Consider the following 19,936-nt stretch of genomic DNA (forward strand, 5'->3'; position numbering starts at 1 on the left):
CCGAGTGCTCAGGATAGAGATTTAAGGGGTAGGTGATGAAAGACCTGATGCTGAGCAGAAATCCCGCAACACCTCTGAGGAACAAGGCCAAGGGCCTTGAAGTACCAAATCAGGGTCAGATTTTGAAAGGCCACCAGTTAAAGATGAGGATGATGTCCGTGGGAGTTGGGCGCGTCAGTACTTCCAAGGATCTGGGCTGGAGAGGTATTCTAAGAAACTGAAACGTGTTTTAAGTGTCAAAGGACTTTCAAAACAAGACCATACGTATCCCCTACTGAACTCCTACTGACTTCTGTAGCTGGTGAGAGGGGGTCCTATTTTCACAGAGGTGATTCATGCCTCCTGAAGTCTTGGGCAAGTTACTTAGCCTCTCTTTAGCAGCTCCCTTCCATTAGGCAAGGATTAGTGCATTTGGTTGCTTCACAGAGGGATTTTACTCTGCTCTGTGGAAGCGTTTGAAGATATCGCATCAACTTGGACAGTTCTCTTGCTGTTTATGCCCTTTTTACCAGGCAAGCACAGTCACATACCCGTCTTTTAACCGAGCTGTAAGTTTTTCCCCAGCATGGAAGGGTCAGCACTTTTAGCTTTTGAACAGCTACTTCCCCCACAACAGCCTACCAGCCAACCCCAGCCCAACTAGTTCCTGTGTCTGGGAGACAGGTTAGTTCCTTCCACACTTTCCTGGAAAGGCTTTGCCTGGCACACTCCTGTCTTAGCAGGTGAGTCACCCATTCTTCGCTCCCATTCTTCGACCCACAGTTGGGGATGTTTATACCGCAGTCACTGAAGCTCATGCAGGTATTCCCGAGCTACCTTTAAATTAATTTGCCAGAGTACCATTGTTAGGATAGCTGTAGTTTCAGGGAACACTGTGTGGGCTGAAAAACCAGGGTATGAAGCAAAGTAAATGCTCATAATTAGGCTGAGCTGCTCTGTGCTGCACTGGCTATTGGAACCTGAGCTCGCTGTTTTAAAGACATAACTGCTTTTTCACGCATTATAATTTCCCTCACACTGCCAGATAATCCCTCACAGTTCCATAGGCAATTACCCATGCTTCTCGGTGTCCAAGAGGGAGTAAAACCTTATCACCTCTGCCCCGATGGCACCCGCTTCTGCTCCGCACTCATGAGACACCTTTTTCTCTCCAGTTGTTTAGATGATTAACATAATTAAGTTATGCACACAGCAAATGTTTAAGGCTTCTAGTTAGACTGAAGTTTACTGCCAGCTTCAGATCTGAAAGATTTAAGTGTGCCAGAACTTAGGTTATTGTTTTCCCAGCCATATCAGTTGATATTTTCTCTTTCTGTAAACCTTGCGTCTTTTACGCTCTCAGATGACTGGGCCACAATATTCCCATCATTATTAGCCACTTTAGCATAGTTTTCTGCTACCATTTCTCTTTCTTAAGTCAGAGCAAAATGGCCACTGTTACAGAATATTTTCCCATCTTTTCAGTTTTTGGATCGGTATCTTTAATTTTTATCTTCTTCACTCCTTTTTTTAAAAAGATTGAAAATAAAAAGGAGCAGAAACAGGAAAGAGAAGACAGAAAGAGAAGGAAAAAACCCACCCAAGAACAGAAACACTTGATTTTCAAAATTAGAAGTTTTAAGAGGATGATAGTATTTTGCTTCTGAACAGCCCAGAATTTTAATTACAAATCTGATGAACACGCTTTCTTCTCTCCAAAATTCTCTAAGTGATGAAACACCCCTCTCTCAGTTTGCTAATCCTCCTCCATCTGAATCGTTTGACATGACTTCTTGTGTGGCCTTTGGCACGTCACTTCACCTCAGTTTCCTCATCTATAAAATGGCTGTTAATCCCTATATAGTATCACCCACGTAAATTGCCAAGGCTTATGCCTGAACAGTGCTTTGAAGATAAGTGAGTAAAGTTTCAAAAGGACCTAAGAGATTTAGGAGTGAAAGTTTCATTAGCTTTCCATCAGATTTGTACTCTTATATCTCCGAGAGCCTTTTGAAAGTCTGCAGAATTGCAAGACTTTACTCATCACAGTCATATTCCTTGTTCTCCTCAAGGAAAGGGATTGCTCCAGGCTAGTTTTGGCAGAAGAGCTTGTTCCTCAAAAGAAGCAAGGTGAGATTTGGGGCTCTCCAGTTTCTTCCCCCTTTCTGAGTACAAGATATGAAACCTTGAATGCATGCTCCAACCATTTCAGGCAAAGTGGTATCTCTCAGGCACTCAGTATTTGTATCGGTAGACCTACTTGGCTTATTTCAACAGAACGAAGGGAAGGAAGGCACGTATCTTCAGCTTTGCTGACAGATTTGAGATAGTAACCTTCAGCTGGAAGGCAGCGGTGAGCTCCTTTGGATGATGTGGAGGTAGTTATCTCTTCAGTTAGCACAACTGCTTCTTGAAGAAAGAATAATGCTCTCTCTTCTGTAAGCACAACTTGATAGAGAGGGCCTGCAAAGATGCCCTCTCAATTTTTGGGCATGCTGGTTGATTAAAGAAGAGTTACGAGGTTTCTCTCACTGCAAGAGGATGACCTTACCGCTCCATTTGTCGAGAGAATGGAAGTCCCAGGGTTTTGCTAAAAGAACAACAGCATTAAGTAAAAAATAAAGGTAACAATTACTAGGGAGACATACTGAAACAATTCCAAATATTGGGCTTTTTGGTTTTCCTTTTTTATTTTTGGGTTTGCCACCCTGAGTTCCACTTTCTAGCCTTTCTCAAAAACTACAAAAAGGGAAAGAGAAAGAAACAGACCATTCAAAAAGCTGTATAGATAGCAGTGGCTTGGTGGCTTTGGTTTGTTCAGCTTCAGTGGCTAAACCACTATTCTGAAATCACCTGGAAATAACGTTGCTTTTCTTTGTGGGACTTTCCTTATCAAAATGAAAATGAAAATGAAAATGAACTTGTGAAGAAAGAAACATTTTTTTTGGCCATAAATTAAATATTTTATTTTGATTTTTATTTTATTGACATACTTAATACAGTTGAATTTGAAAATGAAACATGATTTGAAAACAGGAATCTGGAAGGTTTTATTCCCAAAATTTTGAGGCAAATTGACTTAAAAGCTTTTTTTTTCCCCCAAACTGCCATATTTGACATAAATTTGCTGATGATTTTAGAATCATAGAATCATAGAATCGTTAAGGTTGGAAAAGACCCTTAAGATCATCAAGTCCAACCATTAACCTAGCACTGACTGCCAAGTCTACCACTAAACCATGTCCCTAATTTTGATCAAATAGACACTACATTTTGCCTAAAATAAGCCTTTCTACAAAAAAAAAAAAAAAATTGTCCTGAGTTTGGAAACTTAAGTCCTTAAGAAGAAACAGTAAATATCATTATAATACTAAACAAAGGCTAGTTTCAGGGACTGACAGCACAAGGCTCTAAACAGTCTAATGCAGCTTTGAAGGTAGCCATTTTTTGATAAGGGGTGGAATGGACCAGCTATTCACAATAGGTCCTCCCAATCTCAATTGTTCTGTGATTCTGTGATGATCTATATATCTGTCTTTAGTACCTTGTCCTTATTACTCCAAAATTGAATACTTTTCAGTTTAATACATTCAGCTTTTAACACTATGTTTTTCTTCAATTTACAAGAGATGAAACAAACACAGAAGCAGGTCCCAGTGAAATTTTCTGGCTGAGTAGGCAACTGAGCCTACAAGATTCAAGTCTCAAAACATCATCACACTGTAGGTTTCCCATTTTCTCTTCAGTTGTACAAAATTTAATAAATTTCAAAAGCTCAAGAAACATCTCTAAAATACTTGTTTGGGAAAGTCTGAACAAAAAAGGATCTCTTGGGAGATTTTTATTTTTCATTTTTAAATTTCTTCAATTACAGTGGAGTGCAATTGGCCTAAAAGCTATGTTTCTGCAAGGACATTGGTAGTGCCCATGCCTACTGCCAACCACAATTGAGAAAGACAGGGGACCCAAAAAACCCCAGGAAAATTTAGCCTGTGGTGGAAGGTTCTTGGTATGCAGCAGAGTTTCTTTTCACCTCTGGAACTGCACACTACATTCTAATTAAAGCTGCTAATTAAATACATTTTGTTAAAACATGTTGCATCGAAGCTGAAGCATTTTGTAAAGAAGTGTCTTTTTGTTGACATTTTTCTTGGAGAGATTTTTGAGGTTCAGGGCTCTGGTCAGGAAGAGTATTCAAGGAGAAGCAGAGTCTCAAGTTTCTGTTACATGGATAGTACAAAAGTGTCATCAAAACTTCGGTCTCGTTTAATTTGATAAAATATTTGAAAAGCTTTTTGTTTTCCTCTTTCTTCTCTCCAATGTGGAGGGAAAACAAATTTCAAACCTCAAAAACTGTGGTAAAATGGAATTGCTGTCCTGTGGACAATTCCTGTAATAACGCTAACAAACTTATGCTAAGTCCAGTTCCTCCCTGTTGAAGCACAGCAATTCATTTATGCAGCTTTACCAAGTGTCCAAAGTGTTTCATGCATTGCTAATAATTATGGGCACATCTTGGTGGTCATATTGAACTCAATGGCAATTTTCCCACAGATTTTATCAGGAACAGAATTTATCCCTATATGCTTTAATTGTATAACTCAGTTTCTGTTATTGCTTAAGACTCCCCAGTCTGTGCCAGCATGTGAAATTCTGATGAAGTTTTATGTTAGCGGCTGCTGCTAACTGTTCTTAATTATTTGATAGTCATCTGAAGCCTGAATTTCATAGATGTGCAGCTCCTCTCATTCCAATTCTAATCAGTGGTAATTTGGATACTTTGTCCATCTGTAAATCAGACCTTTAAAGGGCATTCCTGATCCCATTGTCTCTAATGGATGCAGGTCCATACTTCCAAGGCTAAATCTTTTCATCAGTTAACAAATGAGATACAGCTGGTTAAAAACTATCCAAATTGGCCTTTTGGGGGAAATTACAAGATTTCTTCTTTTTCTGGGGGGGGGTGTCTCAAATTTAGGAAAAAATCAGAGAATATTTTATAAAGCTAAATATGCTGATAAAGCAGTGTTGAGCACGGCCTTGACAGCAGTGTATGATGGGGAACTGGTTGGACACCAGAAGTCCTTGATGTTCCCCACTGCCAGGCGACTCACACCTGGGATATCTACCCTTGAAATTTTCACAGTTGCTCAGCACCATGCTGATATAAGCACAGGTTACAGCTCCAACATTATTATCCTCCTTTTAGGGAGGCTATAGGGAAGCCTGTGCTTCAAACACTTGATTTAAATTAGGATTCAACCTAAGACACCTGAAAACATATTTGTTAAGGCATTTCTGTGTTTAACCTCCATTTCTCTAGTACCAACTTTCCAGGTCCTCTGTTTTCTTCTTCCCTTTTGGGGAATGGGGTTTTTCCACCAGGTCTGCAAGGACTAACAGTTAATGCACACAGTTCCATCAGCACACAGTGGATCTGCAAGGGTGAATAGCAGCTGCTGGTGTGTTATGGGAGAGTTCAGCATCTCCCCTCCCTGCTGTCTTGTGGGAAGTGTGAATTAGGCAGTACTGCACACATAGGGATATCTATAGCAGTGGCTTCACAGGAGGCTAGTCCTCCCAGGGCTGTACATTCATGGTCAAGTGCATGGCTGGATGAGATACTTTGGCATCATAGGTTTTGCCAACCCCTTCTCAGCTTTGCAAGTTCAAATAATAGGATTTTCTCTCAATGGCAGCAGAGAGTAACCTGCTGCCCTACTGAAGAGGTACAGTGGCTGATCTAAGAAATTGGAAGAGAGGGTTTTAGTCTCTTCCCACTCAGAAATCATTCATGTAATCGGACCTCACATCTAGACTAACACCCTGCCTCGCCTTAGCTGTAATTGAAAAAGGAAAAAAAAAGGAGTCTCTGTATGCTAGAGGCACATATTTATCAAAAATCTAGAGTGAAATACAGGTATGTTTGCCTTTGGGCACCCAAATTGGGGCATCTAAAATGCCTGGTATCCAGTCAGGCGATACTCAGAAGTTTCTGAAAATCAGCCCTTGGAAATACCAGAGAAAAACTCCCAAATTTAAGAAACCTTCTGTCAAAAATCAGTTCTTACTGGGTAATTTTGGAACAACTTACATATTCTCCCCACCCCCAAATGCTTTTAGGAGGTTTGAATGACAATGAATACCTTTTGCGTTTGAGGTCAGACACAGAACTACTCCCAAGCTGACACCTTACCTACAATGTTCTCAGCCTGGTGGGAATACTGGCTTTGAAATTGAAAGGTTTATGTCAGAAATGCTGACACAACCCTAAACTGGAGTGATGTGGACATCAGGGAGGAGTGTGATGTGGGAGCTCTTTGAATCAGTCTTTCTCCTAATCCTTGGAAGGGGCTGTAGAAAAGATTAATTTTCTATATAAAATTTCATTCATTGAAAGGATTCAGAAGATAACACTCATAAACTATGCAAGCACAGACACAATGTGGGTGAAAGGGTTAAAGGACTGAAGAAGACTCAGTAATTCTCACAAATGAGGACCAGATGTTTGTTGACATTTTAAAAACACGCAGTCTCCTCCACCCCTACTTACCTTTCTGATATGGTGAATTGTTCAGTTGCAATCAATGAGACATTACCGAAGAGGTAGTTTCTTTTCCATGATTTCTTCTGTTTGTATCATGAAATACATGGACAAAAGAATAAGGATCCATTTATAATAACAAGAGCACTTTTCACCTAGTAGAAATTGGCATAGCTCCACTGAAGTCAATAGAAGAGCTCTGATTTACAGCAGATGGGTTTTTGTGCATCAGTGTGATTGTCTACATTCAGTGATATCACAAGAGCCTTTACAGACTATGTCATGTTGCTCCATATTATGTCTATGCAAGGCTGTGCTAGGTCAAATGCTGTGGTGAAAGGTATGCCAACACAGAATCAAGCCTCCTGTATACGTGGGAGTTTTGAAATCCCAGGAGGAAAGAGCTGCACATCTAATAATGAGAAGACAGATGGCAATAACATTGGTAACTGTGAGGTGTGACAGAAGTGATCAAGTGCATGAGGAAAGGTCTTCAGCTCTGTTCAAGCCATAGGGAAAAAAAGGAGAGATTATGTGGAACTGAATGACCGAATGACACCCAGGTAGAAACAAAATCCATCTTATTTGTTGTTTCATTTTGCATTAAAATCAGACAAAAATGAAGGATGGAGAGGAAACAGGAGCTATGTTGCAGTTTTGCTATAACAGATAAGTCACATGATGCCTGTTCAATCCAGTCTGATTCCTTCCCTACCATGACTCACTTGTGCATACTCATGAAGGGGTGCTGAATTTGGCAGGCAAAACACAGAGACAGTCATATCACGTTTTGTAAATCCTGTTGGCTCAGTTTAATCTGCATCCAAAAATACTGCTTGTGTGATGAAAGGGATGGGCTGAGCAGTGGAGAGATGTTTCAGTGCCCAAAGTGACTGCTCGCATCACCATTATCCTGAGCACCTCAATTCATCCCTTTTGTCCACTACCCACTGTGGACTGATGGCTTCTTTTCCTAGGGGCAGGAAATTATAACAGCAGCAAAGAGAGCCAAATTGAGTAAAGTTATGCCTCTTCTATTCAGACACTGAGCTATTTGGGAGCAGGTGGCTGCTGGATGTTTCCCACCAGTCACTTGGAGCAGTGTGGCAATGAAGGTGTAGGGAAACTGGCCAAGCCAAATGCCTAGGCTGCATGGATTGAAACTGGACCTCTGGCTAATTGCTGAGAAATCTGTTTTAAACATCATAAGCTAGTCCCAAAGTAATGACATGGAGGCAGGAGAGGGCAGAAGGAAATAGTGTGACAGCAAACCCAGAGCATTATTCTGGTCTAGGATGGGGTTTAGCTCAGGATGCTGTAACTCAGTCCTATGACACATAGCTTTATCTATGGGACATCTTTTTCAGAGAATGCCCACCATTTGGCCAGCTTCTTGCTTCAAAGGCAGTAGTAAGATGACTTCAGAAACAGGGGACTTAAGCCAGAGCTGGTAGCTTCTGAAAATAATCATATCTTTATAATTTACTTAAATACTTATTATTTAATTATTATATTTTTATAGTTTACTGTCTACATAGGTGACTTGATATCTAGGTATCTTTTATCTTTTATCTTCCTTCATTTCATTTTGCCCTGTTCACCCAAGTCTTTTTATTGTGTTTTGTTATTCCTTAGAAAGATATATCACAGATGATGCCCTGCCACTGAATACATCTTTAACCGATGTATATTTAATATCCTTTTTCTAAACTCTTTTGATTTACTGTCTGTTTTTATCCCCTGTGATAATAACTAGTCAACGTATTACCTTGAAATTTTTCTTCCAAAGTTTTCTCTGTCCCTTTTCACAAACCTAAATCTATGTTGGCCAATGGCCAAGTAATTTTCCATATCAGCAACCTCTCTGCTTGCGTGCAGTCAGGAGAGATGTGCCTCTTGTAAAGTCTGCTTTTCTCTAAAATGTGGAGTTCTTGTACTCTGAAAAATCCCCAAACTTTCTGTTTAAAATTAGCTGGTCATCCATGTGCTGGCTTCCGGCTTTTTATTTCATTATTTTCATGCACCTTTGTTCAGATTTCCCTACCACTACTTAATACTACTGAATACTAAAGTAATATTTGATTCTAAAATTGCCTTCACTGAACTTAATGGTAAATTCATGATGTCAGGTATCATGAAGATGAAGGGTGGTAAAATTTTATTTCTAGTGATATGAATTGCTCCACCACCTTTGACACTACTCCTGGAAGCTGTTGAATATGGATTGGAGAGCTAAAGTTAATGGGTGATTTTGTTTTAGTGGTCCATGATCCAGAGAAAGGGGTGAAATCAGGAGCTAACACCAGTTTGACCTGAAAAAGATGAGAACTGGGTGGTAAGTTCGCAGAAGAAAAGTCCAGACATAGGCCTGAATTATGCTTCTGTAATTACAGATGGTCTGATGCACTTAGATTAAAATATTGGTATACATCAATGTAGAAAAAAAGCAGAATGTTTCTCTATGTGTTAGATTTTTTTTCTTTTAAAGCCTCAACCTCTACTAGTACACTAAACAAAGCAAGGCACAGGGCTGAGCACTGTCCACACTGTTTAAATGCTAGCCTACTCCTGGGTAGTTTTTGGCCCATGCTAACTAGCACTTTCCCCAGCAATGCCCTGCCAGGGGATATTCCCAACACGTAACATGCAAGGAGACCTCCCTGGTTATTTTGAGGAAAGACGCTAATTGAGCTTCATAGACCTGTCCTGCAGCATTTGCATTCAGGGTCAGAGAAATGGATCATGATATAGATGTAGCTGATACAGATAACAGGCACTATTGCTGCAACACTACCGGTAGAGCTCGTAGTGAATCAAATCCAGACGTGAGTTTTCAGCACTGAGCTAAAGACTCATTTATGGAAGCTGCACTTACAACAGGTGTAACTCCATTGTGATTAAGGCACAGAAAAAAAAATCTGAAATGAGCAGTAATTACCTGCACCACCCTATTTCATTCTTCACAATTAGATGAGCGCCTCCCCCAAAAAAAAGAGATGTGAGCAAAGTTAGGGGTAGGGGAAAGAGGATATGTAAAGGGTTAAGGCAAATCTATTAGCATGACAAGGTTGAAATGGTACTGTGTGCTCTGTTGTAGGTAATTCTTGAGCATACACAGCAATAAAAGGAGACAGAAGGCAGCGGTGGAAATCTAGTTGAAAACATGTGTAGTAGGAAGGGACTTTCGGCACATAATAGCACGAAAAGGTCACACAACCTTGTGTGGGTGGTGGAAGACACCACAGAGACTAGCACCCTCACAGAGGTATAGGGATGATATTTATTGCTATACTCTGTAAGTACCAAAACAAAGACACAAAAGGAGACAAAGGGGATCGACTGTTTCAGAAGATAAGATCAAGTGCAGAACAGAGGGAGAAGAAGGGACCAAGCACTAAGGTGGGAGTTGCAAGGTGACTTTAAGATAAAGAGGGAACACTGTTCAGTGGAGGGACATCAAGGACCTCTGGTGGCATGTCACAATGATAGATGAAGGATATGGCAGGTCTAGTCCTTTGTCCCTTGTAGTCAAGGAAAAAGTCTGTTTCTTCATGAGTATGGAATTGGACCTTACTGGATTTTAAATGCACCATGTTAAAATACCTGTAAGATGTGTGATGAAATCTTCCTTAGCCTCTTTTTCCAGAAGACCCTTCAGTTTTAGTTAATCTACTCTGAAGGGACAGATGCGTTTTGATCACTGCTGAGTGAGTGATGGAGACAATAATACCCTAAAATGCAATGCCCAATATAAACAGAACTTAGGCCCAGTTTTGTGTACAATTATTTTTCATGGTGTTAAACAGATCCAAACTGTGCTCAAAGCCTCTGTTCATGTGTTGAGGGACAAGTCTTTCATGTGTTACATGAATCTAGAAATGCCACAATATAGCACACAGCCTCTACCTTTTGCCTAGTTCAGCTCCCGTCTTGGACTGTCCCATGGGCAAGGCAGTACCTGTGGCATGGGGACTGAGCTCATAGCCTGCATTAGTGACCTTCTACCAGTCTTATACGTCCTTTCTGCTAGCCTAGACAGTGCACTGAAGCCCAAGGGTGAAAACAACATGGACTCCTGCTTAAGTCTGAAATCCCATATTGTTACATTAGGCAACCAGGCTCTTGGCTCCTCTCTTATAATCTTGAAGAAATTCCTTTTGAAGTCAAGGCAAGCCCCAACTGAACCTCAGTGAAGATGAGCTCTCCAGTCATCTGGATGGCACGTCCCAGCAGGGAGTGATGAGCTGTGGGCAGATACTCCTCAGTGGGACATTGGCCTTGAAAATTTAGAAAGAAATGTTGAGACTCATGTTGCTGAATGCTTTAATTGTGCTTAACACCACTCTTAGGCAGCAGTAGGCTTATGGGTCGTGGGTTGACTGTGAGGTCTCTGCTTCACAGCCTGTGTAGCATTTTCATAATAAAACAAGTTGTTGGTTTTTTTTTTTGTTTGTTTTGTTGGGTTTTTTTCCCCCCATTTTAACCAATCCACGTGTTTTCTTTGGACCTTTCAATTCTGAAGAATCACTGTCTTCCTCAAGGATCATCAAAGGATATTTCCAGCAAAGACTAAGTTCCTTAACTAACATACTGGGAAAACTCCAGTGTCTTCTATGGAGATATCAGCCATATAGTCTGGCAGGCACTGGCACTAGAGGTTTCTGAGCCCAAAGTGTTAATGGAGAAGCAAGTCCTGTGGCTATTGCAGAGGAAATGATATTAATAAAAGTATTTCACAAAATTCTGGATTCCTTCCAGTCAGATGAATATTTTTATTATGTTTAAGTAGTCATGTCAGGGTCTCATTTACTGCAGACTTTTAGGAGAGCAAGGGGCATTCCTGAATGTCACATTTCATATTTTTCCATTCTGTCTCAGAAACATTTGATTTTATTTCATCAAGGGAGACACTATTCTCCACAAAAGTAAGTGTACTGTCACTTTTTTACAGCACTGCTTTTCCTTTCTTTTCCCCTTCTAAATAACAAGAGTATCTACCTCCTCTTTAGAGACTTCTATGAGGCAGTCTGAAGGACTACCTGGAGGAAAAAGATGGTAACTAAATTTGGTAGGTGGCACACTGAGACAGAGGGAAGTGATTTATCCAGAATCGCCTAACAGTCATCCCTCAAAGCAGAGCTGGGGACAGGAACCAAATGACCGAAATCTCAGGATAATGAGTGAGCACATATGTCTCACCTGAGGTCAAAGCCAAGGGGAGACTAGTTTTGCATGGGTAATGGGTTTTAACTTGAAGAGTGTGTTTTGCACAGAAGCTGCTTCTTTGGATTAGTCACTTCTGATAGCAGAAAAAAATGTTGGACATTAGAGTCCCTCTGCTAAGTCAATGTATAGAGTCTAATGCATATGCACATGTGCATTTTAAGCTGGATGGGTCACTAGGGATTCCCAAATTTTGTTTCAGCAGCTGTTTGCTTTGCTCCTCTGACTGTGCATGTCATCTTCATGACAGGGTGCTTGAGAGAAGAGGATGGCCTATAGTGTGACCTGATGAATGGACGGGTCCTGTTTTGGTCTGCTCCCATGCAAGGAGTGGGGACGCTCTTCCACTTCATATAATACAATGCAGAAACTCATCTTTGCAGCCATGCCATTCACACTGGATCATACCCATCTTGAGGGGGTGTCATTTTCCTTCCTTGGCTTTCTGCCTCAGTAAACTGTGGATAGAGACATCCTTCTTAAAACAGTGTGAAGTCTACAGGTAAAAAGCCCTGCATATGAAAGATAAATATTTCAACTGTGTGGATTCCAGTACTCATAAGTAGTATGTATTCCAATTTCAGGAGCATCTTTTTCTCACGTAGCAGAGCCAGACAAAAGAAATTGCTCCCATTGTGTGGGGAATTCCAGCATTTCAAAATTTGTTCTGGTAATTAGAAGTTATGATATTTCATGGAATGGAAAGTCCAAGCTGTTTTAAGACAGAAACACAGAAGCACACTTATCAAAAGGGAGGTCATTAGCCTGAACTACTTGGCACAGGTGGGGACTCAGCTGGCCTGAGGTATGTAGTCCTGACCACTACACTTTAAAAAAAAGTAATAAACCATTTGGAAAGAATCCAGAGGATAGCAACACAAAGGAGAAGAGGTTTAAGAAAACATGACCTATAATGAAAAGTTGAAGGAATTGAGTTTGTTTAGTCTAGAAAAGCAGCGAAGGAAGGGAGGCACGATAAGAGTCTTCAAATATATAATAGGTTTTTTAAAAGAGGACAGTGATCAATTGTTCTCTGTGTCCACTGCTGGTAGGGCAAGAAGAAATTAGTTTAATTTGCAATGGGAAGAGTTTTAGGTTAGTTATCACAAAATCCTTCTAACTCTGCAGACAGGAGCAACACAACCTTGAAGGGCTGCAGAATCACTATCACTGGAGGTATTTAAATCAGGTTAGACAGATGTCTGTCAGGGATGATCTAGAAATATTTGATGTTATATCAGAGCAAACGGTAAGGTTGGAAGTTGTCTTGAAGTCCTTGCCACTTTACTCTCCCATCATGCTATGAAGTGCTTTATCTTGGTAATCCCCGCATTGTCATAGAAATCACAGAGTACATAAAACATATTGTACTGTTGTGTACCGTTATTCTAATTAAGGAAGAACATTTGCAAAACTTTAATATTAAAGGTCAAAACAAGGAAAACAAAATAAAATAAAACAAAAATGTCTAAACAAATCAAAGAGAGAAGGTCAAGCTAAATATTCCATTTCATCTTGGAGTTTTTTTGAAACATTGCCAGTGAGAATATTATCACCATTGACTGGCTCCCAAGAAACATCTTGATTTTGATAATCAGCTTTTTCTGATAGAAGACTGTATAATCAAAAGAATATTAACCAACCCTGTTGCATCAGGAGGGCTGATGTAGGTCAATAACATGGGCCCCACTTCTTTTACTCTAGCTATGTATAGAGAATGTATTTTTAGAAAAACTTCGCTTTCGGCATGGTGGATTTGGGATGGGAAATGGTATTTATAGTACAATCCTTCTTTCAGAGCTTACGAAGGGCAGCTCATGCAGGGGAGTATCTGTGGACAGATGAGGCTAGTTCTCCTCACTTCAAAACTTGGAGCTTCGAAGCTGAAGATAATGAAATCTTGGCAGCAGCTGAAGGAAGCTGAGCAGCTGAGGGGAACCAGAGAAGTTATCATGTCTCTAAGTGGGATTTAATGTGTGAGGGGTGATCCAGCCTCTGATAATTTCTGTATGCTAGGAAGTGAAAAAAAAAAACAAAACCAAAACCTAAAAACTTGTGGATAGTAAAGACCTAATTATCTCTGTCTTCTAAGCCTCGCTGCAAGTTGCATGGAAATTCCTTTTGGGTCAGAGAAGTGCAATTACTCAGTAATCTGTGGGGAGATATCATCCTATAATCACCTGATATTTGCTTACTAACAATTCTCATTAAATTTCCCTTAATTAAGAAACAGTTACCTTGTATTTAGGGCTCTGTGATTGTCGTTGATGCTTTCTGAGAGTGAAAGCTGCTCTAGCTTGTAGAAGTCGATGTACCCCTGTTAAAACTGTATATGTTGGCTTGGGAGTGAAAGATGAACCTGACGGACCAAGGCTTCCTATATGCCTTGGGATTCTTAGGTTTTGATGACATGAGGCTTTATTTTACTGTCACTATACCCATTTCCTGGAAATGACCTTGCCTCAGTCCAATTTCAGAGCCTCTGTGATGTGATAAAGTACTTTGAGGTTCTGTTTTTAAAGGGATCTTGCACTTGTCCTTGGAAATGGGCAGTATGGGACTATTACAGCCCAACACCCAAGGGCTGATCCTTGTGTGTGGAGATGTTTTTACAGGCATCCATGGGGAAACCCTGAGTGGTGCATGAGCAGCTGGAGCAGCTCCTTGAGGAAGGGGCGCCAGACCTGTGCTGCACGATCCCTGCTACCAATGACACCATTGCAGGCAGTTGGGCTGTTATTATTACATAGTGACACCCCATGGGCATTGCACATAGCTAATGGGAAGAGAAGTTGCAAGAGAAGTTGGTGAGAAAGAACTGACCAAGAGAGTGTATAGTGCAAAACTAATTTTTTGATCAAAGCCTTTAAGAAAATGTTCACTAAAACTTTGGGCTCCTGTCATGTTCTGCCCAAGAACTGTAGCAACAGCAACTGAGATGGGCGCACATGACTTATGCAGAGACCCTTCTGAAGAAACTATTTTTCTTCTTTTGACTACAGTAAAAAAAAACCCAAGTGTGGCTGAATGTTGGATGTATAACCCCCAAAGCAAATAATTCATAATGAATGCCCTATCCTATTTTAATTCATTCTGTGTTGTCTCTATATGGCAGGATGTCTAGAGGCCAAATACTGTTCTCCATGATGCTGGTGCAATCCCATTGATACATTGATTTCAGAAGGTCACACCAGATTATCATAATGGCTCCTTCAGGCCGTAAAAATCTATGAATATGAAAGCATGAGAGAGCAAGTTGAGGAGAATGCAGAAAACTTAACTTTGTATTTTTGTGTGGAGGAGACAGGGGAGTATGAGGGACTGTAATGTAATAGACATGGCACCTTTTGATTTTTGGTTATGAATGTGAATACTTTTCAGGTTGGTACCTGTTGAAAGCTGCTACTATTTGATAGCTCTAGAGTAGTTCATGTGAAACCAGCTGGCGGTCTCTGCACAGTTCCTTGGAGCTAAAAGTCTAGTCAAGTCAATAAAGAGACTTCTTTGACTTCAACAGGTCTCAAATCTGGCCCTCAGTGGTTAAATGTTCGCAACAACATCAAACTGTCGACCATATGATGCCTCCTGCATTGAATGTAACCCTCACCTCTTCTCCCCTCCAACAACCCAGCTTTATCTGAATATCTGCTTTGAAACACAAGGAGAAACAATGACGCCCTTTTAAAAACTGGCTTTCAAATGGATATCACTGTAAGAAAAGATTGACACTCTCTAAAAACAAATGTTGCAGTGAGAACCGATTGAATTTCCTCCATAAAAGTCTCTTAAATACCCACATCCCTTCCCCAGGGACAAGTTTGCCATAAACAGGCAACATTCTTTTGTTGTTGTTGTTGTATTTTTAACAGTCTTGTACAATATCTTGTCAAGATATCATCAATACAATTGCTTTGACATTTTTAGTGCAGCATTTGGAAAGCAGGTTGGGTTTTTCAGTCTGGCAAGCCAATATAAGTCAGTCTCCGATACTTAATTTCTCTGTGAGATCCTTCACTTCTATTATAAACAGATCCAGCAGTTGAGAGATAAATTTCTTGGTAACAGTTTGGACTTTTTTATGAACCACCTGCAAGTTTTCTGCAAACAACATGTTTTATGGGAGCTCAAGGCAATGTTCACCCATCAAGACCTGACAGTAAGAAGTGGATGAATGAGGCCTTATCTCAGCCACACATGTAACCTTCTGTGTCCCCTGGCTTGACCTCCCTCTGCACTCATTTATGAAAATGATTCATCTTTAAAGAGCTTCCTCGCTCTGCCTGGAGGCTGTAGATCTTTCTGCACTGGACTTGTGTAGGCTGAGGTTATAAACTTCGACATGGAAGGCATACAGAGGGGCTTAATTTCGAACATTAGGGAAAAAAAAGAATGTGTACGCTGTGTACACACTTAAAGAGACAGGTTAAAATACACAGTTAAAAAATCTCTTTTTGTGAATACTGAGAATTTTAGAAAAGGAGTGGCTGAAAAAGTGGGTCTCTTATTGATGTCATGTTAGATTTTTGTTTAAGATCAAAATAATTTTTTGAAAGCTATTTGTTTTCATTATTTGTGCTTCTTGCTTTATGTGTGTTTTTTTTTTTTTTTCTGGGGAATAATGAATATATAATAATGCATTTCTAATCGGTATTACTTCCTGGCTCTCAGACACTCACAACTGATATACCCCAGATTCAACAATTAGAGGGAAAAAAAAAAAGCAAGCAAAGTCTTTCATGACAAAATAATCTCTTGTAGTAGCGTAAATAATAATTTTAAAACTCAGCAAAAAAGCATTCTAGTGGATTTTTAGCAGTATTTGAATTTCTGCAATACTTAACTTCATTCTGTTAGTTAAAAACTTCACCATGTCTCAGACTCATTTCTGCCCTTTCACTGCTACAGGAAGTAAAATTCTGCTCTTCTCAGCAAACATGAACATCTGAGAGTTAGCACTAAAAATAACCTTTAAAAAATAAAAGCTGACGTCAGCTTCTGAGTTAAGTTACGTGTTCAAGTTTCTTGGGGTAGAATGCTTTTGCTATTAATTTAGAATTTGTCTTCTTTATATAAACAAGCTACCCAAACTGTAATCTCAAATGCTTTATCATCCATGCATGAAAAAAAAAAAAACCCTCACCTGTACTGGGAGATCATTTAAGCCTGAGCTCATTTATTCAGCTGGGCAGAAGCTGGGTTGGAGCCTGATTCCACTGTGCTTGGAGGTGAACCTGTTCTTCAGGGCATGCGTGAGCAAAAAGTTCATCCAATACAGATAGTCCCTGCACAGTGTCCTTCTAACAGTTTCTTTCTTGAGGTCCAGGCAAACCTTCCCCCCACTAGCACAACAGAGAGACACAGAGTCCAGGAGAGTCTAAGCATGAAAGGCCTTGAGCTGTGTCCTCAAAAAGATGTGGGTGAGGGCAGATGCAAGCAGGTCATGCTTATATGGATGGAACTTCTTTGTGGGAATACTTATCTTCAGGTTAGGCAGACTCAGCAGCCAATAACTGGGATGTTACTGAGTAAAACAAATCCCTGGAGATCTTGCTGAGATGGTTGTGAGAAACTGGACGTGGGCCTGAGAGCAAAACACTAGCATGGAAAGTGTCTGCGTTCATTGACTCTGTCTTCACAGTGGTCATTGTCTTCTCCACAAATATGTACTCTGTGAAACAAGAAAATTCTTGTTAGCCTCACAGCCTATCATCGAGGAACTTTTGCTAGTTATTCTGGGAGAAATAAAAAGATTACGGGAATATTAGAGTTACCTCCCAATCAGGTAATATAAATCCTTAATAGTTTATGTTAAAAAAAATTCCTGACGTCTCTTGGTATGGAAAAGAAGTTCCTCCATACAATCTCCCGTGTGAAGTGATGCAGTGAACTAAACACGCCATTCTGGTGGAGTGTTTATTGTTCTAGAGTAAATAGCACACACAATACATCTATGTATGTTGCAGCACTTTAGCTCACCGAGCATCACAGGCAGTCATAACACTAATACTTTTAATCTCAAAAGTTGTGCTGTTCTTTTTGTTCCCCCCCTACATGACTGAAGTTTTATAGATCTTGATTTAATTGTAGTCACAGCCATTAAATCCCATTGGTTCTGGTGAGAGCATTGGCCATTAATTCAGAGAGCTTTTCTTACTCTCCCTTGATTATCTCTCAATGTATTTATACACTGCACTTCTAACCCCTATAATCTTTTGTTGCTGAGCATTTTTTTAAGTCAACAAGCTATGTTCAGACATGCTATATTGATGTAGCACTAAAGACACCTGAAAAATAACTGATATGCCTGTGTAGGATAGTGTGTTGGACTGCAGTGATATGATCTGGAGTCCTGCAAACGCTATGACGACACTGATGTCAGCTCTCTTCTGGTTCTCAGCAGAGCTAGGCCAACTGGATGCGGACACTCTCTCCTTTGCCCCTTAAACCATCCTTTTGTCTCCTGTTTTGAAGTAGACACTCTGTCTCTCTGGTCATCCAAGTAGCCGTCCTTTATATGTCACTAACCTATAGTCATGTTTCTAAACGTAGGCTGATTGTGGTTATACACATCCAGAATGTCCAAGTGAAGTTGTCTTTAAATATACAATGCAAGCTATTTTTCCCAACCCCATAAATCACTGAGGAGCTTTAGCAGCTTTTGTTGAAATCTGGTGAAGCTGAAGATACTTTAGGTGGGGCTCGTTGCTGGGCTTTTTGTTTGGTTTGTATTTTTGCAAAATCATTGATGAATATAAATCTCAGCTTCTTCTTGATGAGTCTGCAAATACCACCAGCTGACCAGTGGAAGCCTGGTTTATTTACAGAACATCTGTCATTGGCACATAGCTTTGGGGGTTAGTAGTTGAACACTGAAGTCTTATGACTATATTTACAGTACTTGATTGGGTATACTTAATATGCTTAAGAAGAGGGAAAATTGAACACACTTGACTCAACTACTCCCTGGGAAGAGCTGAATGTCAGCTAGGGAAAAGGAGGGACAGAGACAGACAGATGGCAGAGCTCTCATCTGTAAAAAATAATAAACAGCATGCCTGAGGAACAAGAAGGTTGCCAGCTTTAGCAGATCAAATGTATCTGAGTGGTGTTAAATAAATTAAACTGATTCAGAGAGGCTGCAGATATTAAAGATCCTGGATACAAATGAATAAGGATTAAAGCTTCTGTTCTGTTCTGTTCTGTTCAAGCTCTTCTGTCACTAGTGTGGTACCAAAGATCCACATCTACCAAAGGACTTGTGTATCACAGCACTGAATTTAGTAGCTTCTAATTCTTAGGAGCTTTGTTGATATTGAGTTGCCCAATTTAGGCAAATAAGCTTCTTATGCAATACGTGGGGCTCCAAGCACTTCCGAAAGGGTTTAGCACACGGCAGCACAAAGTAAAAGCCCAGTCTGATAGCAGAAAAGCCAAGAATAGATGTGAAGATTTGTACTCTTTTCTTCTTAGGAAGCTAGGTTCCCAACGCCAGACTGGAGGCAGATACCGTCTTTCATTCAGGTTTCACAGCCTACTTGTCAGTCCCTGAACTATGTCTCCAATAGCCAGTTGAAACACTCACTTGGTATCTTGGAGACTCTTTCAGATCTTCCCAGTCTTACTGGAAGAGATCTGTGTCTCCCACTTGAATGGGTTAAAAATTAAAATACAGAGCCATTCTGCCTTGTTTGGACATTTTATCCAAAGGTGGAGCACAGAAGATGCTGATGACCAGTGTAATCTCTGTATTTCTAGCTTTACTATCTTCTTAAGAGGTGAAAAACCTAGGTTCAGCTCCATCACTGCCCATTAAGAATACTGGGGTTTTGAACTGGGGTCATTCCTAGACCAGCTATACATTTAATCAGTCAACTATTGAGATTACCTGCCCAGAGCAGGTTTTGCTGGGAAGATAACGGAATGAGTTCTATATCTTCCTGCCTCTAGATGTTGATTTCCTCACAGACATCGAGATCTAGTTTTGTGCCTAGAGCATCAATGAATTTGTCAGTGATTTGCAACACTGTGAGAAGCAACCTTCTCCATTCCAGAACTGGGGTAGTGTTGCCCAGTGGCTAATTTCAGTGCTTGCAAACCTACGTGCAAAGAGCTTGTGATACCTTTGAATCGCCTCCCATTTCATGTTTCCCACTAACAATCCTCTGTGTGGTGTTTGGCAGCTGGAATGGC

The sequence above is a fragment of the Nipponia nippon genome, unplaced genomic scaffold, assembly GCF_047370975.1.
Source record: "Nipponia nippon isolate SJK-2023a ecotype South Korea unplaced genomic scaffold, ASM4737097v1 scaffold_3, whole genome shotgun sequence".
Classification (NCBI taxonomy): domain Eukaryota; kingdom Metazoa; phylum Chordata; class Aves; order Pelecaniformes; family Threskiornithidae; genus Nipponia; species Nipponia nippon.